Raw genomic sequence first — 24,399 nt, 5'->3', positions numbered from 1 at the left:
TTCCGTTTATACTAACCGTTGCATTCGAATATTTAAATCCTAATTTTTCAAACCCGGGATGAACACGTCGTCGAATCGCAGAGGCCACTCGTCATCTCGCGATACTCTCTTCCTCGATTGAAACACCCCGGATTCGCGGTCGACCGACGAAACGGCTAAACAACCGTGCTCGGTTGTGGTGGTGCAACGATGCGTCGGAGAAAAGCTACTTTACGAGGGTGGCAGGTCTGATCGTTGGGTTCTCTACCCGCTTTCTTGCCGGCGAATAATTAGAGCCGATAAGTCACAGCGCAACACCCTGTACCGCGGGGATGAGGCACGCCGGTGAGACGAGGGGGCCGGATTTGGTGGGTGGGCGCGGGTTCTGGGCGAAGTTGAAAGTTAGAATCGCGAACGGGGCGCGCAGGGGCTTGCGAAATCGCGTGCCGATGCCCCATTACACGGACAGACTTAGCTTCGCCCATAGTCGCGGTTCCTACTTTCGACTTGCAAGGGTGAAAACCAGCCTGCACCCCTCGCTCCACCCCTCTCGCCGCCTTTTACACCAACGGCCCTGCTATCCTTCGGCTCGTCCAATACGGCATTGCCACCGCCGTGGCTGTTACTATTTAGGGTAATTTCGCTTTCCGATAACCGTTACGTAAGCTCGGTTTCGTCGGTGCCCGCCGATCGATCCGATCGTCTGCCACTCGTTTCTAATCGTTTCCACGAGAAGAAGAAGCCTAGTCAGCTGATAGGCTGTTACGGGGGCCTTCTTTGTTTCGGCCTCGCTGGCTTTAATTGGACGGCTTTTTTGTTCGTTGGCCAGTCGCCTGGTATAATTTCGAGGAACCACGCTGATACGAGTTGCTCGGATATCGGTGGAAAGTGTCGTCATACGAAACCAGTCGGGTACCATGCAGCGTGTGTTTGTTGTCGCATGCGAAGTAGTTACCGAGTCCCTTTCGATCGGAATTATTTATGAGGCAATATAGTTGCGGTACCTAGCGTATTCCTCGCGAGTAAAAATAGCGAGATAGCGAATGCAATAATTGCGGTGTAGGGTCCCCGACTTGGCTAAGCGTTTTTTTCCAGTCCACTACCGTACCTGTCAAAGGTCAAAGAAATCTTCGCGAAAGTCAATCGCGAGGGGTTATTTACCGTGTCGCGATGGTGCACGGTTTTGGAATTGTACACCGGTAATCAACGTTTCGTCGTTCGATACCGGATACATCTTTCGCGATGTTTAGCGGAAAGAGAACCTGTTGATCGCGCATTAGAAATGCGTTCGCGACGATCGGTTCTCGCGTTCCGACAATTTCGCCCAGTCTTGTCACCGTTCGCGCTTTGTCCGCAAATTTCATTCCCGATTTTCGTAGGAACGCGCCACGATCGCGAATTAATCAGGGAACGAATATCGACGCTGCTACACATGGTGTGCAACGACGCCTTGCGCCGCTTCCGGTGAATTTTCCGACGATATTCAAATGATCCCTGCAGCCAGGCGTTCTAATAATATTCATGCTACGCCGGGAATGATTTCTATTTCGTCGAATGACAATGGAATAGAAACAGCCGGCTGCCGCATAAATCGTGACACAGCGTATTTCAGGCGCTATAACCGTTTCTTCTGTCGATACACGGCCGTGTACTGAAATACAAATGCATCAAAAATTTAAACGTCATTCTCGGACGTGGCGTAATCGATAATTCGTCCGTTTGGTATGGCACCGTTGAAACGTCGTATCGCGGTGTCCCCCTGGACAAAATGGCGGACAAAGAAATCGCCCCGACGCGAGGCGCGTTATCGGCGACGCTTCAAGATTTTTGTCCCGGAACGCGCGGTCATCTCCGCGTTCTATCTCCGCTGCTGGACAATAGACACCGGTGAAAGGAGTTTTTTTACAGCTACTATTTTTAACTTTTCGGCGGCCTCTGCGGCGATGAACGCGCCAAGAGAAAGGCTCGGAGCGTTTCACCACGCGCCGGACACGGATGAGTTATTTTGATATCGGGACTTCATACCCCATTAGGTCCGGTTGACGATTATTTTGGAAGCGGGGCAGGACAATACCTTGACGATACTCTGACCGCTGGTCTCGTTCGACCAGCCGCTCTCCTCCCTATTCCCTGTCGTCATGGATCCGCGTTCCGCCACCCCCTCGTCGCAACCCCGCTCCTGGCTCGTCGCGTGTTTTCACCTCGTTCTTTCCTCCTCGTGTTCCCGAGCCTTCTGGAAAACTGATCACGTCGTTATCGTTCAATTTTGCTCGAGCGAAGCTGCGAGAGGATTTGCTCGTGGGGCCGGGGAATTCCGCAACAGGAAGCATATTTCCATAAACGTCCCTTTTCGGGAGGAACGTGGCAGCAGCAAACGTACGCGGAAAACTCAACGGCGACCGCGTTGCGCCGCTGGGGTGGTCAACGAGGGGTGGTCAACAAGGGGCGTCAGTTTTCCGCGACGGAAAGGGTGTCGAGGCGAATCGAACTAACAAGCTCCCTGGGGCCAGTTTACGTCCGATATCCCGGTAAACTGTAAACTCTGGAGGAACGATCGTTCGTAGAGATAGTTGGCACTCGACGCGCTTCTTTCCTCTGCGAACGAAATTACCCCGCGAACGCGTCTCCGCAGGCCGGTATAACGTTCCCGGTCGTTAACGTTTCGACCGAACGGACGACTTCGCAACGTAGATGAATCTACGTCTTCCGTAGACTCGAAGTAACCGCGAACGGCTCGAGTCGGTGGCCTCTCGCATCTTGTACGGATTATTGGCGTGAACGTTTTGGCAAGGGTCTGCGGAAGTACCTTGACTTTGATCAACTTGCCCCGAAGTCCTTCACTCGTGCTCGACAGTTCTTACATAGCTGGTTTAGGGTATTGTTTGCCCGCAGAGCGCCGATGAGAAATGGAAGGCATAGATCCTGGTGCCGCATCTCAAGTAGGCACGTCTCATGCTAGCTAGCAGTGACCATTTGTTAAAGTCCACTTTCGCCGCCACCTGTCTCCCATCGGTTAGGAAAACAGCTCATAACACCGTCCGCTGCGCAGTACGATCGTTGTTTTTTGCCCCGGCAGACGGGGGCGTGAAGACCGTCTTGCGGATAAAATGTCGATGTCGTTAAGTCCAATAGCTGCCACCAAGATAGCCCCGTATCTCTCCGCCGTGTTTCTATATTTAAAGTTGCATCAGTGCACGTTGCAACCGCTGTTTATGCGCTGTTTCGATGTGCAACGTTCACCAATTCGCGCGGCCACGTTGCCGGTGAAGCTCGTTTGGTACCTCGTGTACCTGACACCGAGATACCGAGTACTTTCCGTGCATTTTCTTCGCCCCACGGCTAGTACGTTTCCTTACCTTTCCGCCGTGTGATTTAGAGACGGTCGACGTACGTACGTGGGTACCTATACGTACGTACGTAGGAGAAAGGAAGTAATTCTTCCTAATCGCTAGATGCTTTTTACCGAGTCAATTATCTTTCTCTCTTTTTTTCCTTTTTTTTTTTCTTTTTTTCTTTTTTTCTTTTTTTCTTGTTTCTTTTTTTTCCCCCCCTATGGTCACTCGGGGAAATTAACGAAAGCGATACGAACGAACGTTATACGGGTAAAAATGACGATCCGCGTAGCTCGCGAGCGATGTCGCTTGTCAATTTTCACTCGGCCATTCGATTGCCGCATGAAAGTTTCGGATGAAACCGTATCGGAATATCGTTTATGCGTCTCTCTAAATCACGCACTTCGTATTGGCGCTTGTTGAGCTCGGTTGCATTCCTATCGCGCTATGCAACGTAACGCGAATTTGCCGGCATTCGCGATATAATCACAAATTAATTACTAGGGCTTTATTGAAATTCGCGTTGGGTTTTTGAAAATTTTGGAAAATTACCGAAGATCGATTCGAAATTGGAATTCTGCGATGCGCCCGTTTATGAGTGCGCGCAGCAAGCAATGCGATACATATTTAATATACGACTGGAATAATTTATTACAAGTCACGAGAGCCTTCGCTATTATTACCGCGTTCCCTAAATCGAGAGTAACGACCGTGCGGGGCGTGCGACGTTAAAAATACCTTATCGCGGGAAAAAGTGCGCGTTAGCCGGATTTTAATCGAACCGAGTACGGCCTTATAGCTGTGTGATAAGTTAATTGGTCGGAGGTTCGAGCTAATATAACGTAACTATAGCAGTTGTCTCCGGTATATTGATATGCAACGTATATCTCGGGCTTATGGGGTTATTAAGGACTTCATCCGTGTCTCATGGTGGGATTACTACGTTATTATCCTTCGGTAAGTGGCAGGTTGGTTGGTCGGCTGGTTAGTTGGTCCCTTGTAAGGAAGGCCAAACATCGCCTCCTCCTTTACTCGGTCCCTCGAGCCAACGGCGAACTAGTAAGACATTCGCCTCCCTCCAGCTCGTCCCGTGGAATGGGACCCAGTTGCGAATTTGACCCTCGTAATTAATTTATAACCGGCGTTCTTGTTGCGAAGCCGGTCGGCTGAGCGGAGAGTGGGTGACCTCGTACGGTACAGTTCCACTCGAGTTTTGGCCAATTAACGATACCGCTCGAAAACAAACTTATCCCCGCTTTCGCGCGTAATCAATCCCTCGTATTTCCGCTCTCTATCCTTTCCACCGCTCTCTCTTCCCTTAAATCTTATCCCGGGCAAATCGTAGTTGCAACTTTATCCCGAGTACTTTACACATTTACCAACGATTTCTCGACCAAGGCGCGAGATCCCGACCGTCGAAGCGTCGTAAAATCTCAGCTCCCAACGATACTCGGATCGTTGGACGCGAACGAAGAGACACGTCTCGCCAGGAGTCTCGCGTTACGCTCGACCAAAGTCTCCTCTCGTATCCGCGTTCGATATACACGATACACGCGTATTCTTACTTATTACGAATCCAACGGCGAATTCGACGCGAGGGTGAGCAGGGAGTTGTCGAAAGGTGGCGGTCGAAGAGACGTTGGGTGGCGGAGGGTAGACTGGAGGAATCCATAGATCGCGGGGCTAACAATCAGCCGTAAATTATGGTCTCAATATCCATTGTGTACCCTCCTTGCTCTCGAACGAGCCTAACCCCAGAGTCTAAGGCCAAGACTACTCACCCCCTTGGCAGGCACAACGGTGGAAGCACAGCGAGAGGGTCGGTCGGCTCTCTCACGGCCCAACTGAACCAAGAGATATGTATATTAATGGGGCAATCTTACATAGTTTTGTTTACCTTGCCATTCTCTTAGTACGTATACAATTACTATCCCTAGCCCCTACGGTATGCTTAGTACAGGGGCTGACTGCTGCCTCCAACTTGCTCTCTCTCTCTCTCTCTCTCTCTCTTTCTGCGTCTCGCCTTCCCGTCTCTCGCCAAACTATCAGCGGCCGTGCGTATATATACGTTCGCGGGCCAATTAATAGTCGAACAGCGATCCTCGCGATTCGTCGAATCTGCTCGTTGGCGGATATTTAAACGCGCGACGATCGGTCGGGACGACGCGTGGACCGAAAGGGTGATTTTCTCGAAAGATACGCGTAAAAACGTGTACAGGGCAATATTGACGGAAGAAGGGTCTCGATAAAAGCGGGTTCCGTTCTTGAAGGGTTTAAACGGAAGCGGGGGTCGATGGAAATCCCATTCTACGCGGCACGGGGCTTTCAGCAAAGAAAATATTGTCCGCGATGCGCGCGATAGCGGTGCGGAACATTTTCACCTTCCGCCCCATCCCCGCCCCTTTTTTAATTCCGTACGTGGCTGAGCGCGAGCAGCTTTGTAACGGAATGTACATTCCTCTCGCTGAACAACCTCATTTGTGTAATCCCCGAAGCTTCGACAACAAACCGTCTGCGGCATCGCGGCGACGCTGAGGGTGCGTGAGGGGGAGGGGGTGTGAGCACGACATTAACGTACTTTGTAGTTCAACTCTGCGTGGCAGTTACCACCGTCGTCGTCTCCCTTTCGCCGACTTTCTCTCTTTCCGTCTCCTGACCTGTCTCTTTCCCCTCTTCGTCCCCCGACCCGCCGTCTCGCCCTCGCTCCTCCCTCTCCCGCTTTTCGCTCTCGCGGCTTCATCGTTCTGGATGAGATTGCAATTGTAATAGCAATTATCTTATTTCTACTATTGCTTCTTTGTACTTCGATTCGCGACATACGGAGCTGGCGGTGATGCGAATCAGAGAGAGGAGCAACGTTGAATCGGGAGGGGAGCTGGGCGGACGGGGTGGAAAGATCGCGAATGGAATTAAACGTTGGCGGGATGGTCGTGACGCAATTTAAGTCGTGTGGCCGTTTACTGGGGCGGAATGACGAGTCTTTTAGCTGAATATTGCCAGCGCGAGTTACAACTGGCTGCTTCTTCCTCTCTCCCTCTGTCTCTCCTTCCTCCACGGTATTGTTGCATTTTTCATTCGCCGATTATTAGCCGGAACACGCGAATTCTGTCGGAAGGGACTCGAAAAATTGACTGCGCACGGAAAGCGCGTCCGCGATGGTTCGTACACAGCGTGGACGAACGATAAAGTTTATTTCGATCTTGGCGGAAAATCGAGGGGAAACGAACGATTGTGCCGAGAGCCGGACGCTTCTACGGAGAGAAATACGTTCGGTGGCGGCGGTTTTAATCGTCGAGTCTCGGGGTACCGGCGTTACGAAAGCGGAAAGCAGCGCTCGCCTAGAACGTGGAACCAAATTGCAGGAACAGACAGGACGAAGGGGCCAATTTGCAGGAGGTGGGAGCGAAAAGTCTGCATTGCGACGTCGGCTGGAGGAAGGAAGATGGGGCTAAGGAAGCGGGTTAAAGAAGGTTGCTTCACGGTACGCAGAACGGGAAGAGGGCATTTGGTTTGGATGCACGGGGCGAACGGGAAGGGCGGTGGATGGAAGACCGCGTCGATGGACGGAATCGCAACGGTCGTAACGTCGTTGCGACGGTCTCGGCTCACGCTATACGAGTAATACGCGAGGCCTGCTGAAATTCGTTCGAAGTAATCGATATTATAGCTCGCGAAGATATATGCGAGAGAATGCGGGCAAACAGCGTGTACACGCGTGCATTGTAACACGGGAATAGGTGGTTCGGGGCTCGGGGTGTAAGAAGGGTGCATCAGGGTGTACGGGGGGTTAGAAGGGAGCAAAGGAGGGGGCCAGATAGGAGGTAGAAAAGCAGCGGGGCGAGGAGAGACGACGAAGGGGTGCCGGAGGATGGAGTTAGAGGTGGAACAGAAGGGGTTGAAGGGGGCCGCGAGGTTCATACAGCGAGGGCTCCAGCCCGCGGGGGTGAACCGGGGGAAGGAAAGGGGTGGACAGCCGGACAAACAAAACCCTTGCTGCTTCATTTCTGCCCGTCTGGCCAGACACCGACCCTTTATACGCGCGCGCTTCCGTCCTGCGCTCGGCTCGTTCATTCCCTTCCTCCTCGACCAGTCCCCCGGAACCCCTCGATGCTTCGTCGAGTTGTACTTTCGGTACGTTACTTTTCGAGTTCGTTAATTAACGGCACCGTCGCCTCATTGGCGGGCTCTCGCGTCCAGTCGAAGGATACGTCGGAATGGCTTTCGACGAGCCCAGGCACCCTAAATCGTGGCCACATTGTCTTTGTCTGACGGCATTCCAGTTGCCACGATAGGAGGCTGAAGGTTCGGCGCAACCACCACTCGCGCGGTGGTCTTTAAACGATACGCGGAAAATGGGGTAGGTTACGGCGATGTTCGATTACTCGCACGAGTCGCTCGATATCCCGGGATACCCAATCGTTGTGTCGTGTCCCAACGAACGAGTATACGTTCCGTCTTTCATTCCGCGCGAAAATACAACGTTAGGTTAGCGCGCTGGTCGTTAAATCGTATATCCAATTTTTCAATTTTTCTTCCTGTATACTCACACGTGTATGGTTTCTTTTTGCTTCAGGTCAGTGGTGTATACTTCCCAGGCTTCTGAGACAGAGTGACATGGCTCGTTAATGTGAGTTGAACGTTATCTTTGTACGAGACGTACAACGTTTTCTTTTCTTTTTCCTTTTTTTCCTTTTTTTTCTCTTCTATCTCGGCTACTACTCTATCGTCTCGTGGAACGCGTGGGATTTTCCGAATTTTTCCGGTTTTGTTTTATTAATATCTTATATCGAGCTTAATCCGCGCGATATTATTTCTGGACAAGTTCCAAAACAAAGTACGCAAAGCCCGACAGAGACGAAGAGAGAGGGTTGAACGAGCGCGTGGGGTCGGGCGCACGCTTTACTCCCCGTCGTTTTAGGGGATGAACGATGCGAGACATCGATAATCGCATTTGTTGTACGACCGTCGATACGAAACTTTCGGAATTTCGTCCGGCCAAGAAGCAAGGGAAGTTTATGACTTGGGAAGTATTATATTATTCGAATATTCCCGTAGTGTGCCCCTCTATCTCGTTCTCTCACCCTCTCCTCGTCCTAATACCTAACTTTCCTTCTATTTCTCTATAAACATCGGGACCTTTCATCCAATTTCTCCTAGCGGCGACAACGACGACGACGACGACGACGACGACGACGACGACGATGACGGCGGGGGCGGGAAAATTACCGGGAACGGAAACGCTCGCGAGAAGCAATCTCGAGAAATCCGTGCTTTTCCGCGAGCATTCCAACGCGAGCTCGAGCGCGAGCGTTAATTGCGAAAAGCGAGAAGCCGGAAAACGCGGAAAACGCGCGCGTAACAGCGTGGTTTATTTCCAACGGTGTTGCGCTTTCTGTTTCCCTTTTTCGCCCCCAACCCCCCCTCTCTCTCGCTCGGTCTCTTTTTGCTTCTCACCGTGAAGAACACTCGGCGCCAAAGTGGGAGCTAATAACATAAACGAGGAACACAGCGCGTTGCTTCTTTTTGTTCCCACCCCCGCGCGCTCGCGCGGGTTTTCTTTCCTCCGTTCGTTTTTTCGCCGGGCCCAGCCGCTCTGCGCGTATAAAGTGGCGAATATGGGGTGTGAAATGCATGTCGGTTTCACGGGGTTGCCGGGCGTAATAGTGGGGACAGAAAGGCGGTGGAGGGCGCGCGTGGCAGAGAGGTCGGGTTCTGGAACGGGCTCGAGTTGCAGGAGTCAACTTGGCGCTCATTGGCTACTTGCCGGCGACCGCCGCTCGCGAAACATTAGTATTCTCTGCTAATTAAAATGTAACTGAAATTGTAATGGTCTGCGTGTGGCGACGATACGCCGGGGGTGAGCCGGGGGGTGAGCCGAGCGTGGGGTGAGAGAAAAGGAGAGAGAGAGAGAGAGAGAGAGAGAGAGAGAGAGAGAGAGTGAGCAGCAGCGGCCGGTGGCGGTGTGTGCAGTGGCGAGCGTTACACCGTGCGCAACGGTAACGGACGATGTGTGCTTTTTCATGCTCGGCTTGGGGACTGAATAGAGGAAAACGTCAGAACGTTGCGGAAAAAAGACCGCATCGCACCGCGATTGTTCCTATTACTTTTGTCCCCGTGTATTATGATTATCGCCGGTGATAGCGCCGCGGTAGAAAGAGGGTGGAAATCTAGCGGTGTAGAACGGTGGAAGAAAAATCCGTGACGTTCCGTACCGCGAGAGTTTATCGTCGAAATATACGTGGAGAATTTCCAGCAGTCGTGGTCGTGGTCGCGGTGGTGGTGGTCGCGGTTCGTGGAATTAGGAAAAATAATTTGCCCGAAAAGAGAGAGAGAGAGAGAGAGAGAGAGAGAGCGCGTATAGTGGGACCAGGCCTCGGTTTCTTGAGCGTATTCGAAACGCGCCACCTTCCGGCCCTTAAATCACATTACCCTCGAGCCGGTGTATACCCTTTTCACCTGTTTCCCCCGTTATCTTCGCGCCGGCTCGTCTTTCGCTCTTATTTTATTTGTTTCGCTTATCCCCGCCGTTCTGGAAGCTCGCGCAGATTTCGCGGCAATTTACTTTACGCGCGTTACGTCGTTTTCCGCCCTCTCGCTTCCACCCGGAGTGCCGCGTAGCCACCCTAACCGCCGGTGGTGGTAGTAGGTATCGTCTCATTCGACTCAGACCGCCCTCTCACCCTTACGATGTTCTTATGGGGCTCGCACCAGGACCACGACGTGCATGCACGTACAGACCGCCGCGAACTCGTGTGCCTCGTTCTATCGCTGGGCCACCCCCGGGGTGTTGAAGCTCTTCTGCACTTATTTCGCGCTAATTCACCCCTCAAGACCGCTTACACGCCCTCCCCCTACCACCGCATCCACGGCGAACCAGTTAGCTTTTTTTCTCACGTGCCGTGAAGCAGTTCTCGTTAAGCGGTTAAGGGTGAACTCCGTTAAAGAGGGGTTGTAAATTCATTGACTGACGAAAATACTCCCGCCGGAATTCCCGGAAGCATCTTTCGAGCTTCTTCGATTTCCTCGATACCTCTCGCTCGCCTATACCCGCCACCCCGCCCCGCGAGGGGTCGCGAATAACGCGCACCCGTTTAAATTTCGAACGACCGTTCTAATAGGTCATCGAACTCGATCGATCGTCGCTATCGCCACTCCGCGTCTTGAGGAATTTTATCGAACGTCGTCGCGGTCGTGGTCTTAGTTGTGGTCGTGGAATTACCCGCGGATTTTGCGCGATTCCCGGGGGAAAAAGAAGAACTTGGCCATTAGTAGGACATTTGCATCGAACGGTTGACAAGCGGCAACAAAGGCCGGCTGAGAATTTTCGTCGTAAATAAGCATTACGATATAATTTTCTGTCACAACAATGGCTGCCGGTGTTACAAAAGGTTTAGCCACGAGGCGACCGTCGGCTGCTACCCCGTGGACAATGAGAACGTCCGCGTTACGCCATAAATTGATTTGCGAAAGCGTTCCTGAAAAAGCTCTCTCCTCGCCGAGAGGAGAAGAGAGTCGGCCGTGTGGCCAGCCGGGGTGGGGCCACCCAGGCTTTTGAGCTTATACCGCAAAAATTACGTCGCGAGAGGGATTGTATTTATGTTACATAATTACGCCACGCGCGACCAGCGGATAGAAGGGGTGCGGCCGGCGGGGCGCGGCAGGGGTAGTTACGAAGGGGGTGGGTGGTACGCGAAGAGGAACCAGCCAGGGGGAGAGAGGGAAGGGAGGAGGAAAAAAACCGCCTGGTCGAGGAAAAGTTTTTCGGCGGCTGGCTCGACCGACCGACCGACCGACCGACCACCACCCGGCTAATGAATAGAAATAATTCTCGTGCAATTGTGCTTTTCGGTAGTTTTCAATTAACAGTCGCCTCCCCTCTCCTACCCGCCAAGCTTTTGCGCCATTCTCCGCAGCGCCCTTCCGCGAATACCGTTCCGCGAATGGACGAGCTGTAAGTTTTTAAACGGCTCGAACGCGCGCGCGATTCGTAGATTGTAATTACACCGTTTTTTTCCCTCCTTTCTTCCCTTCGGGCTGGTCATCGCCATTGTGTCCGCTGAAAAATTCCCGCTTTATTATATTCCCTCGTTCGAGACAAACAATTTTCGTAATTACTCCGCGACTCCGTCCGCTCCTATTTTCGCAGCCCGATAACGCGCCTAGAGGTATCGAGAGAGTATCTCGCAGTCGCTTGGTCGGTACGCGCTGACGCTCTCGGGGGTAGCAAGAAGAAAGCCGTCGAAAGGTATCCGCGTGTGTGTCGCTGCGGAAGGTAGCCCGGAATCCCGCAAAATAAATCGGATCTCGCTGTCAGTGATCCCCGGTAATATTTGTCTTTCGCCGGGCCATTTTACAAGATTTCCTATCTACTCGGCTTTATAAGCGTGGAAGACGAGGAATCGGCCAGCCAACGAGGGGTGACTCGGACACAGGAGCGGTGAGTTCACGTCGTGAGACACGGGGGTTGAAAAGGGGTGGCGGTGACGGCGGCGGTGGCGGTGGCGGTCGGTGTGATTCCCTGGGCTGGCTGAGTACACGGGACAGGGTCCCGCGGGATAAAACGGGCTATCAGATGTGAAACCCACTGCGTCGAAATGTAAAAGCTTCCTGACAAATCGGTTTCTATTACCGCGTCGCGGTGGGTCGCCTTTTTTATATTGATGGCATTATTTTGCACGGAGACGGGAGACCGTATTTTCTGGACACGTACGGTATTCTCCGGCCCGGAGTACACACGGGATCGCAACCCTCCCTCCCTCCCCGCACCCTTCCACTGCCGCTTATGAATCCCGGGTTATTTGCCCGGGAAATTAATGTGCGCTTACCGCACGTATTCGTGCGTCCGTGGCCGCTATATCAAAGAAACGGACTGACGTTCGATAAAATTGGTTATTATTACCCCCTTCTTATCAAGTCCTCAAGGGGTTGCGAGCCCTGCTCTCTCGCCAGGTACTTCGTTTTATGCTCTTTTAATCGCCGTTTCTCGTCGCCCGTTGCCGAGTTACGTTGCGACGAATCGAGCTTCCAGAGGAAACGCGTGCGGAAAAACCCACCCGTTCTTACGTCGCCTCTTCTACCAAATCTGGTCGAACGCGGAGAATGTCTCTGAGGGAGAAAAAGAAAAGGAGAAGGGTCGAGTGACGGGGTATTCTTGCGCGTGTTTTAAAATGATAAAAAATCGCGAGTACCGGGGTGGTTGACCGAGGTAGGTGGAAGCTCGTGTCCCGTTGGAGGAAGAATCTTCTGGTCGGACACAAAGGCAGAGCCCCGATGTCCTCGAGGATCCAGCAGTCACGTGTTCGGTGGGAAAAAAGTAAGAGCTGCGCGTACGTGGAAAGAGGTTGGTAGGTGGAAGGCGGTTAGAGCCGTTGGGTGGTTGAAAGGGGTAAGGTGGGTGGGCAAAAAACATCCGAAAAGAGTTCCGTGGGGCTCGATGGTGTGAGAAGGTGCAGCCAGACAGTCAGACAGAGGAGACAGACAGACAGACATGCGGGAAGGAATGAAAATAATAATACCCAGCGTGGCCCAGGGCCATAGGTGTCAGTGCCGGCAGGAAGGAAGGAAGGACAGGAAGGAGCGCGTTGAATTTGTCATATGTAAGTTTCACCCTCTCTCCCGGGCCGGCACACGCACCAGCACACCACCACCACCGCCCTCACCACCACCGGCACCACCCCTGTGTGACTTTTGCTCCCTCTCTCGTGTAACCAACCAGCACACCACGTATCGTCGTCCGCGAGAGGATTATTTCAGAAAGGTGCCAGGAATCGGGGAGGGACCACGTCGAGATTCGGGTCCTTTGCGATGCAACCACCATCCCTTGTGCGGATTTCTCGCGTGCGTTAGAAAATGTCTCCGGGGTATATTGAGATACTGTCACCGAATTTTCTCCCGCAACCCCTTGAGATCATCGTGCCTTGGCCCGTGGACGCACACACGCGTTACTTTCATCCCCTTTTTCGTTTCAAGGCCGTTGAACCGAACACCCCTGCTCCCATACCACCGCTTCGTTGACGAAGTTTTCATGGCAGGCGCATGGACGTCCTTGTCGTCATCGTCGTCGTCGTCGTCGTCGTCGTCGTCGTCGTCGTCGTAGTCGTCGTAGTCGTGGTCGGGTGGATAGTCTCGTTTTCCCGTTTTTAAATCGTCCAAGGCGAAACGTTTTATTCCGGTGGTATCGCGCCGATTACGGAAAACGCGCGTGTATGTTCGTATGTAAATCGCGGAGGTATTTTTATCGAAATTTCGTCGGCGCGTTGTAAGGATCGATTCGATACGGAGCGGATTTTTGGTTCATTTTTTCCACCCCTGTATCGCTGGCGTGGACCTACGGTATCCGTTCTTTGCAATATCGTATTTACCGTGTCCGTATATTGTCCGGTCGGAGGTACAAACGCCGCTGTCTGTTTAATTTTTCGCTAATACTTGTCTGCGCGCACGCGGATATCGAATTTCAATTGCGGTTGCCTGTAAACAAGTGCTCCGTTTTATTATTTATTACCATCATTCGGGCCACTTAATCAAAAATACATTAACGTGGATGACCCTCAACGTCTGACATTTTCGATGCTGCTCGAATGTGCGAGCGCGAATGATTTCATCAGCGCGTTATTAAGTGGGCTTTGATTTTCGATCCTCATTTTGCAAACCGAGCTCTTTGTCGCGGAACCGATTCCTCTCCTCTCTTGCCGTTCCGTTGCCCATAGATTACATACCTGTCAAATGAAAATATTCTATTTGCGATACTGTTACTCTAATCATAGTTATTGCATATTTGTTAATTACCGCGTAACTCGTCCGCCAACGGGGTAACCGCGCTCGTTCGCTCCTCTATACCGACGAATTTTCGTTCGATAATATTCGTAATCGCGGGGACCACCTGCTACGAGGAATTCGCACGCACGCGATCGCGATACTTTTTAATTTCAACGCCCGGCCTGATAAGTTAAGCGGAGATCGTTTTTTAATTCCTGCCTCTCGAGTTACAGCGGGGAGGGCAGGTGGTGGGTAAGCGCGTTGATAACGTTGATTAATTACGATTCGGCTCCGATTATCGGCCGAATCGTGGTTTATTTATTAAACGAATATTTGTAGTCACGCTATTATTTATGGACTGGGTCGCGTTGCGCGCCCGCGCGCGCGCGCGCGCTTCCAAGCGTGTTCCGCGAGCGCGCGAGCCTATACATTAGTCGCGCATAGTTTGTCCGGTTTGGACGAGCTATCACTGCTACACGCGTGTCTACGCTTCTCTATTTGTATCTATATACATACGTATATACGTATGTATACACGCAGATCCCGACAACGCTATTAATTAGGCCTTGTCTTTCATTTTTGTTTAATGATACCCCGTGCAGCTTGCAACGGCGGGAAATCCTTTGTGTTTTCACCCCGTTGTTTGGCGGGGTAAAAACCTGAAAAAGCGAAAAGCTCTGGCCGAGTGAGAGCGGATGCTTGTATACGTTCCATTCAATGGGGTTAGCAACGCAAGTGCACACGCACGCCGTTGCACACGCATGCACGGGCGGATACACGTGATAGGGTTGGACAAATGAAGTGGATATGACATAATGATTTCGAGAGGCTGTGTACCGTAGCTTGTTGCCTGTCGGACGGACCGCCATCGACCTAGCCTCGTTCATTAAAGTTTTCATTTCTGTCGATAATATTAATTACGATTCGTCGTGCTGAAAAGAAGCAACGTATCGCGCACCTTTCCCCGCCGCGAATTTTCCGCCTCCTCCTGCGCCGTACTTCCCGCCGGATTATCTTAAATAAATATACGATTGAGGGAAAATTTATACGTCGTGGCAGTTACGCGGACGATTTACAGCGTTGGCGAAAATTGAATAATATTATCGTTCATCTAGAGAAAGACCGTTCTAGATCCCCTGAATTTGATAATTGCAACCTTGATCGATAAACAGTAATCACGTTTATAGAACGCGAAGGGGGAATAAAGTTACATCGCGTATTTATACCTGCCACGTGTCCCCTATCATTTTCAGCCATTCGATCCAAAAATACGATAACGCGCGATCCTTTTAATTATTAACGATTGGAAAAAGAAGAAAAGAGAGAAATACGAGGCGAGTAAAAGAAAGAAAGGAAAAAGCGGAGAAAAGGAGGAAAAAAAGATAAAGTTCCCGAGTCATCGACCACGTTCTAGTTTTCAAAGGCAAGAATGCCGGCCGTTTCAGGGAACGATTCACGTGCCAGGAATGGTTTGTCGCAGTACAGAGACCTGTTATAGCGCTATCGTCTTTGCTTGTTTTTTCCTACCTCCACAACCCTCTGGCCCTTCCACGGTAAACAACAGACATACCCATCCCCCTGGCACAGCCACTGCCGACCCCGAGCCGTGCCTCCCACTTGCAAGGCACCACCCCTCATCAGTCGGTCTGTACAAATATACTATTGTATTGATCCTATACCTTTTCCACCTCCATCGTTCCTCCTTTTGTTCCCGAGTATCCTCGTTTTACATTTTAGCCGCTTCCGCGAAACAACTAATGTGCACCGAGTGTGTTGACAGTAACTGTCTCGCTATTGTTGCACCCTCTCGCTCTCGCCTCGTCCTCTTCGCTACCCCTGCACGGAGAGGGATGGCGCGTTGGATCATCGCGCCGTGTGCACGAACCCCGCGGCGTTCTTCCGTTCGATTCTTCTCTCATTTCGCGATAAATCGGCTTTCCCTCGGCTCCCTTTCGCCGATCCGCACGCGTCCTCGAATCGGTTTACTTGGCAGCATTTAGGAGGAGACGCTTGAATTTCCACGATCGACGCTTGAATTTCCACGATCGATAGCTCAGATTTGGCAAGGGAAAAAAACCCTCGCTCGCGTTTCGAACCCGATTTAAAATAATCCCCCCGCGCGTGATCAATCGGTAAATCACGTTATCCGGATTATCCGCGCGTTCTTTTATTTTTCGCAAATTTTTCCTTTTTTTTTTTTTTTTTTTTTTTTTTTTTTTTTTTTTTTTTTTTTTTTTTTTTTTTTTTTTTTTTTTTTTTTTTTTTTTTTTTTTGTTTTTTTGTTCTTTTCTTCCTTTCCCTTTTACTTTCTTTCGCCTTCCTCCTTATGTAGGAAGAAGCAGGGTGGACGGACGCGCGAATCGGCGCGTTGGAAGAGGGGTGAGGCGTTAATTATGCCGGGCGAAAAGTCCATTTCGCGAGGAGATCGCAATTTCGTAAATACGTGTGCGCGTATCGGTTTTATTCGCTCGGTCGGGGCTGTGTGCTGCTTCTCGACGACAACAACAGCGGGCAAACGCCGGCAAACAGCAGCAGCACGTAACGTGCATTAATGCGAACGAGCAGCCGAGAAGTAAGACTGGCGAAAAGGGGTGGGAGTTTATATCGTGAGGTGAGCACGCGATGACGTGATTCTATCGATTATTAAACGAATAATATGCAGTCGCTCGCACTGCCCTGTACCATGTGCATCGAACCACACAGGCAATTTGGGTATGCATCGTATGCATGAGTTTATGATCGCGCGAAAATCCGGAATGTTCGGCACGGAGTGATACGATGGAAACGAAATAGAGTTCCTGCGAAACTAATTTCATGGAACGGTTACAACCGACGCCTCGAAAATGCCGTTGTGGTATTCTAAAATTAGGAGTTACACACGAACCACCACCACCACCACCACCACCAACCCGGGCAAACTCTTTTTTTCCTCCTGCCGGTGTTCGCTGCCCTCGTCGATGGGATACGCAGTCTCGAGCGTGGCCTTTTTTACGCGACAATACACGACGAATCACGGCGCATGCTGATTGAGAAAACCTCTATACCGTGATTTTCCGCGCTACATTGTGAAACCGGAATATTCCAAGAAATTAGGGGGATGAAAATGACTCGCTCCACTCGTCCGTATCGATCGTCGGCTATTTTTCTTTCTTCCTTTCTTTCTTTCTTTCCCTCTGTCTCTTTCGAAACTGTTCGAAATATCGCCCAAGATCTCGGCATCCGCGCACGCGCGTGCGCGCGCTATCTGGACGAACGGATCGAGAGGTGGAAAATTCGAGAGGTGGACCTCTGGCGGCTGGATGCAAAGTCGCGTGGAAAGCTCTCGGACGATTTTCCACGTCGTCGTCGTCGTGGTCGTTGCGTGTCCGGCCAGAGGCGGTCCCGTACGTACAAACAGGTATCGTAACGATCGTAACGCATCGAGGTCGAAGTAACCTGCAAGGTAACGAGCAAAAAGGATTGCGCTAACGAAGTGCCTGACGGGTAACTTGCCCAAGCCCTGGGTCCGGGGCAATAATGTTCCCCCCGGTTGGTAAACTCGTGTTTGCACGACTCTTTGTCCCAGAAGTACACACACGCCGGCACAAAGGCGTACGTGCACGTCAGCGTCGAAGAGACGACGCGACACGGACCAACGGACCGACGACTCCTGCCCTCGCGCTCTCGGACCTAAGGTTTTTTTTTCCCAGTTGTTGTATGCATAATAGCATTAGGATTCATTAGCAATCAGAGATGGACCGACTGGACGCCCCGGTGGATTGTTTACCAGAGTTCAGTCGGTTCACTCTTCCGCCCGTTGCAACCCCCTGCAACAGGCCGTTCCCGACGTTGCGTCGTTCTGCATCGTTAGAAACCTCGGTAATTCCGTCGCTCGTCCGTTCGAAAGACGTCACACGCTCGAGGAACGCCGATTTCCGCCACCAGCTGCTAAATTTTTTCCGTCAACGATACCTGTCGCCGGACTAGGTTAGCGATTCGTAATTCGCAATTCCGGGGGGGTTAGCTTAGCGATTCGTAATTCGCAATTCCGGGGGGCTAGCTTAGCGATTCGTAATTCGCAATTCCGGGGGGGACTGGCTTAGCGATTCGTAATCGCAATTCCAGGAGGGTAGATTAGCGATTCGTAACTCGTAATTCTGGGGGGCTGGGTAAGCGATTGATAATTCGCAATTCCGGGGGTCTAGTGATAGATCATGGACATAGTTCTTTCGAGGGAAGATGTAACGATTTGGTCGGATAAAACGAAAGGTTGGATGGCGATTCGAGAACGAATTCGTACGATATGTTTACGATGACGGCTCGAATTTCTTAGTTGTTTCTCGCAGGCTGGGGTTGGATGAAACGGGAGTACAGCGGGCGTAGATACGCGTGTTCGTTGAAAGGTATCGTCGTTGTGGACGTACGCTAACAATAAATTACTGGACGGTTGTTAGGGCCGACAATACGCGCGTCTGTATCAATTTACCTGGAATCGAGCGACAGGACTGAACTTTCGCGTGTAATTTCTATCTACGAGGAGCGTTGAAAAGGTAATAGAATACCGGTCTCCTGGGCGTCTATTTATAATTTCGTCTCATTCATTCGAAAAACAATCAAACGCGGTGAAAACTTGCGGGTGGCCGTCTCTCTCTCTCTCTCTCTCTCTCGCTCGCTCTCTGTTTCTCTCCCGCTCGCTCGCCTCGCCGATCGAAAAGGGGGATAAAACGACAATGAAAATACATTTGCAGGCAAAAGCGACAGGCCAGCGAGAGATAGCTTATGCTTCCTGGAAAGAGGCGAAGGTTGTCACTTTACTCGCAACAGCACGTGGTCGCATCGTATTCCGTTTAGTTTGCCGTTCAACTCCCAGCAAATATCGTTCCGATGTCGTTCAATGGTATACGGTGGAATAAACATCGCTCGGTTATCCGATTAGGGTGACCGAATTGGGTTCTCGTGACGCGACGCGAGAAACAGGAGACGGCTACGTCACCGGTTCCTTGACGATTTCGCGAGCTAACTCGGTGGAAATGAACGACGCTGAGGAAAAAGAAACGGGCGAATTATTGGAAAAGAAAGAGAGAAAGAGAGGGAATAAAACGCTTGTTTGGCGATAAAGCGCGAGGTGGCACGGTAGTCGATTAATTCGCTGGTTCGCCAGTTGCAACCTTCTATTTAGACATTTTTACGGATCACGCGTGTTCGATCGGGATTAAAACGAAGAGACGATGGATCGTCGGTGTAGGACGGGTGGGTAGGCGAATCGTTGGAAAACGGCCGATTAGCTTTTCGACAAAGGATGGACCGGCTAGAGGGAGGGGGGATTGGTTCCCAATACCATTGTATTGGTAAACGGCGTTCATTATAAATAGGGGCACGACACAAAGCACAGAATAAATATCGTGATATGCTATTTCCGCGGGATGACCGAGCTCGCTGTTTATTCTATCATTTTTTCACGAGATTTCAGCGAAGTGTAAATACCGCGGAAAATGCAGGAACACAAGGCGACTAAACATAACGATTATAAGCGCCCAGGGGCTTCGATGCGCCGTGCTGCGCTGCGGCTTGTTTTCAATGCAGTTGCATTGAACCTCGCCTCCGCGTTCTGGGCGGCCTCCTCATCCCCATCGTTACCGTCCGAACCCGGGGTAACTGCGCCCTTTGTAAAATGTCGTATTGACCTAAAAAACGAAAAATGCAACAGCCGACTTGATGAAGTTCGTCGAGGTATCGTAATTGCATCGCCCGGAGTGTGCTTTGAGCTCTTTTCACCCCCGTCGGGGCTGCGGGGGTCTCGAAAGCCGAGAGAGCCCCGCGCATTGTTATGAGCTTGTCAGAAATTATTTAAAAAATTAATTTCCCGTGACAACGAGCTCTTTTCGCTTCCCCCCCCCCCCTCCCTCTCTCCCTTCCTCCCCTCCCCCCCCCCTCTCTCTCTCTCTCTCTCTCTCTCTCTCTCTCTCTCTTGTTCTAGCTCGCCGATTTTATACGATATCCTACCGGCCAAGGGATTTTTAATCGCCAACCTTTACCGGACCCGGTTCAATCGTTCGACCACCTTTACGTTTCTCGTTCGAGTATCGTTATCGCGACTCGTTGTTTTCTTTCCCGGTTTTTCCACCGAAACGAGTTTAACCAAGGCTTCTTCGAGTTTAGCAGGGGCGTAGATATCGTTCGTCACCCGTTCCCGTTGCGTCCTGATTCCTTCACGTTTCTTCGACTCTTTCATCGGAGACTACGCGTTCCGAAATGCGTTGAGCGTTCGCGACGAAAACGCGTCGTTTAATAAGAGCAGCCTCGCGAAAGGGATCCAAAGTTGCCCGACACGATGTCGCGAAGATGTTTTTCTCAGAACGAGGAGGGTGACTGCGGAGGGGTGGGACGGGGAACGGAGCCGGGACGGGGATAATTTTCAGACATTAAAAATGATATCGGGGCAAAACGCCGCGGGACAAGGGTTGAAATGGCCCGTAGGAGGCGAGAGAGGAGTGGAAGGCGACGCGGAGGGGGAAAAGTTGGTGTATAAACACGAGTTACGTAAGTACATTACAAAGTGTAATGGCGAATCGGAGGTTGCCGCTTGGTCCGCGCCGAGTAAAAGTGGCCTCTTTAACCCCCGAGAAGGCAACCCCCGTCATTTATTATGCTATATTGTTACAAGGAAATTGCGTTTTTATAAGCGGACCCAGCGAGGAGCGAGCCGCAAAGGCTCTGGCTTTTTATCTCAATCGTGCCGCCTGTTTTCGACGCGCATCGCTCGGTTTTCTCGTCGGAAAACGCGGCGCGATTTTCCGCGAGAATTTTTCTTCGTCGTTAACGTTGTTAACGCGAAGTTGGCGAACCGACAGGCCGCGTAACATCTTGCTGAAACGCAGACGCGTCGGTTCTTTCGTGGGAAAAATCGAAACAACCCGCGGAACGAGCTTTTTCATGTTTCAACGCCTTCGGCGTACGAGCCTCGCTGGCTTTATTAATCCGAAAAGCTCTCGGTATCCCCGGAGAAGCTTTCTCTGCTGTCGAGTACCGTCGAGAGAGAGCAAGAGTAAGAGAAAAAGAGAGAGAGAGAGAGAGAGAGAGAGAGAGAGAAAGAAAGGAGAAGAGCCGCTCGAAAATTCCGCGAGCGTGTGGGGCGTGAATTGGGATTCGAGCTTTTGTACATTAATATCACGAGTGGCGACCCAGCCGTACTTCCTTGCAAGCTTCGCCGCACCCCACATCTCGAGGGGTGGAAAAGAGGGAAAAAGGTGGACCGGACTGGCAGCATGTTGCACGATCGTAAACACTTTGCATATTTCCCGTACCATTGGCGAACCCTCCGAGCTAGCTAGCGGCACCTTTTCAACCGCTTCTCGTCTCTCTTTCCGCCTCTCCTTCCCTCGCCCGTGGCCGCATACCGACGCTTTGCAATTAGCTAAAATCGATTGTACGAAGGTGCAGGATGGAACGGGCCTCGATATATACGTTTCTATGGGTTTTCGTGGACGCGTAATATCGCGAGATTTCATTCGATTCTTTTCGTTTCGTTAAATCGCTTCGAACGTCCTGACGTTCCCCCGTTTCCACCCTTTTTTCCTGTTTTTGTTTTTCCTCCTTTTTCCCTATTTTTTTTATTTTGATTTCCCTTTTAGCGCGTACGCGCGTTCACGCGTCCCACATCCCCTCTGTGTCTCCAGCTATTTATTTTATCGCGATTCAATCGTTGGCCGGCTAACGACGTTCCCATTTAGTCGCCCTTCCTTTCCACCCCTTCGCCCCGCGCCCCTGCCCCGCTACACTCCGTCGAACTCGCGAGACCAATTACTAATTTTCCGAATATAATAAATGTCCGACCCCCGGTCTCTGTTCCTCATTGTCTCGGACAATAAAAAGAGTAAACTGGTAATAATAATAATGCCATTGATTTCGGGAATCGAAAGTTTCGGGCCACTTCTCCGATTGTGGCGAGAAAGCGGCGCTGCCGCTCCGGGAGGGAAAAAGGAAAAGGGAGGAGGAAAAAAGAGGAAGAAAAGGGAAAAGAGAAGGCGAGGAAGGGAGAAAAAATAAAAAAAAGTACCCGGGCATAGGCGAAGTTTAGACTCTCTCCCTCCCTCTGCCGGTTCATTAACGGAGAAAGGGTGGCTGCGTAAGAGTTGAAAGGAAGGAACGAGCTCGGCGAAGGAACGCGGAGAGGGGAAAAGGATGAATCGTGGTGGAGCCTTCCGAAATCCGGGGAGGCTTGTAATTGGACCGGGGATTGCGAAACGTCGAAACGCCGTCGAGACACGTCTGTCAGCTGGCGTTCTTTCATAACGGCCGTACTATTTAGCGAGTCTAGAATTTCTCGTCGGAAACGCGCGAGTCGACGAATCGAAGAATCGCTCGGATCGTACGAGAGATCTCGTGGACGAATTTCGCGAATCGTGCAGCTACTGGCCCCCCGGTGAACAAAACAGATTAGCGAGTAGCACGACCAGAGGAGGTTTTTCGCGTGTTAGACGCGTTATTAAAGGATGAAGTCGTTGGCGTAATAGCTGGAAGGTACGAGAGGTCGGAAATTATATTTGCAGTCGAGTGATTTTCTTGAATCTCTCGACAAGAGTGCAAAGTTACGCTCGCACGTAGGTTCGCGTTGAGTAGTCGGCGAATTAACGGCGTCGGAAAATTCGTGGCTCGACTACTCGCGATGCCTCTTTCCTCTTCGGGCAACGCCGGCCCGAGCGTATAGTGTGCGTGATAATTCCGGGAGGCGTCTTTCTCCCAAGAAACCCGCTGAAATAACCGACCGACCGACCAGCTGGATTAACTCTCTCAGCCGTGTGTCTACCGCGGAAAGTAAAATATTATATCTGCCGGGTGGGCCCTATGGCCGCGAGAAATACTCGCGGTCGAATGTTTTTCTATCGCGAAAAAGGACGAAAGATTGGAAAACACGGAGGGAGAGAGCCGCGATATTAGCCGGTGTTACACCGGCGCCCCGTTATATTTGATTGGGCTGTTCGTGTAAGAACACCCTCGAGCTCCTCCGCAGCTACCCTTCCGACCACCCTCCCCTCCGTGACTGCCTCTTGGCCCTCTTCTGCTCATCCACTCCCTCGGTCTGTGCAGCGAAATGTTGGTTAAATAATATCCGCGCTTCCAACCGTAATTATCTCGCTCTCAGATTTTCTGCCTCGCGGGGCGAAGGAGGTGGAGAGCCGAGAGGCTGGCTGAGGCGGGGAGGGAGCGATCCTGGTGGTCTGGTAAAAGGCGAGGGATGGGGGATAGAAGTTGGAGATTGAAGGAAAGACGATGGTGCGAGGGTATTAGAGAGATAGCGCCGGTTGATATTCGCGCGCCGGAGACGTCGCGGATCGGCTCGAGGTACCACCGCCGAGACGAATGGTCGGTAGCCTAATAACATCGTCGAACCTCGTAATTGATTCCATCGAGACGATGGAGATGGAGGGCAACGCGCGTGTTTCGTCGACCGAGGAGTTTTCGCGTAATATCACGCTGGATAATGGCAGGGGGTGGCATGCAAAACGCGCGGAAGATTGATACATCGGATGATGCTCGGACGATAGGAGGATGACGGACAGCGCGTGATGTATGGGCCTCTCGATGCGTTTCTCCTTGGGATTACGGGCAAGATCGGGTGGTTAAAAATCGAAATTTTATATTCGAAATGGTTTTTCGAGGCGACTCGAGCGAGTTCTGGACAGGCGCCAGGGGGTCACGGGGTGGCCGCGGGTTAGCTACTTCTCCACGGAATACCGATATTCATGGTCGTTTTATCGACAGTGGAGAAAAGCGAGGCAATTTTATGCGGGCATCCTGGATCGTTTGCAACATACCGAAAAGGCTAACAATAAGTCAAAACACCGGGCGAAGAAGAGGTAGCATTTTATGAATAATTCATCGATCGCGAAAGGTATTAGTAGAAGGCACGAGCCGGCCGGTAACATGTAAATGAAGCGATAAATTTTGCATGGACAGCCCGCGAGCCTACCGGTAACCTCGATTTGGCACAGTTTTCTTCTCCTTCTTTCACCCCGCTTTGACGATTTAATTCCGGCTCGACGCTCCGCGTCGACGACCAATCGTCGACTGGTCGAAAAGAATCATCCCTGTCTCCCTGCTTCCGAGGTACAAACGTTACGGGGTTCGCGTGATCGTTGCGCCGGTTATTTCCTTTGGCAATTAAGCATCGGGCTGTGCAGTTTCATCTCGCGGGAACCATAAGGCTTATCCAGCGGGAAGATCGACCGGGTCGCAGACCCCTTGAAAATCCGACGAAACTCTTCCGGCGCCCTCGACGCCACTGGCAACCCCTTTTCTCCAAGTAACCGCCGCGTAAAAGGGGGGTAATGGCGGCGCGTTGCGGTTTTCAGCC

At 51.5% G+C, this 24,399-nt stretch overlaps 1 protein-coding gene across 6 annotated transcripts in view; it reads left to right on the top strand.

Moving 5' to 3' along the window:
- The window catches only part of FoxP (forkhead box transcription factor P), a 193,509-nt gene that overhangs the window by 47,364 nt on the left and 121,746 nt on the right, over positions 1–24,399 (top strand). The window contains exon 2 of one of the 6 annotated variants that reach the window (XM_017911345.1): positions 7,885–7,938. The exons of the other annotated variants lie outside the window; for them this stretch is intronic. The gene's annotated coding sequence lies outside the window, so the exon portion shown is untranslated. The remainder of the gene's footprint in view (positions 1–7,884; positions 7,939–24,399) is intronic. 6 annotated transcript variants of the gene reach the window in all.

Source organism: Eufriesea mexicana, unplaced genomic scaffold (assembly GCF_001483705.2).
Source record: "Eufriesea mexicana isolate 0111107269 unplaced genomic scaffold, ASM148370v2 scaffold124, whole genome shotgun sequence".
Taxonomy (NCBI): domain Eukaryota; kingdom Metazoa; phylum Arthropoda; class Insecta; order Hymenoptera; family Apidae; genus Eufriesea; species Eufriesea mexicana.
This window is presented reverse-complemented; position numbering and strand designations above follow the sequence as displayed.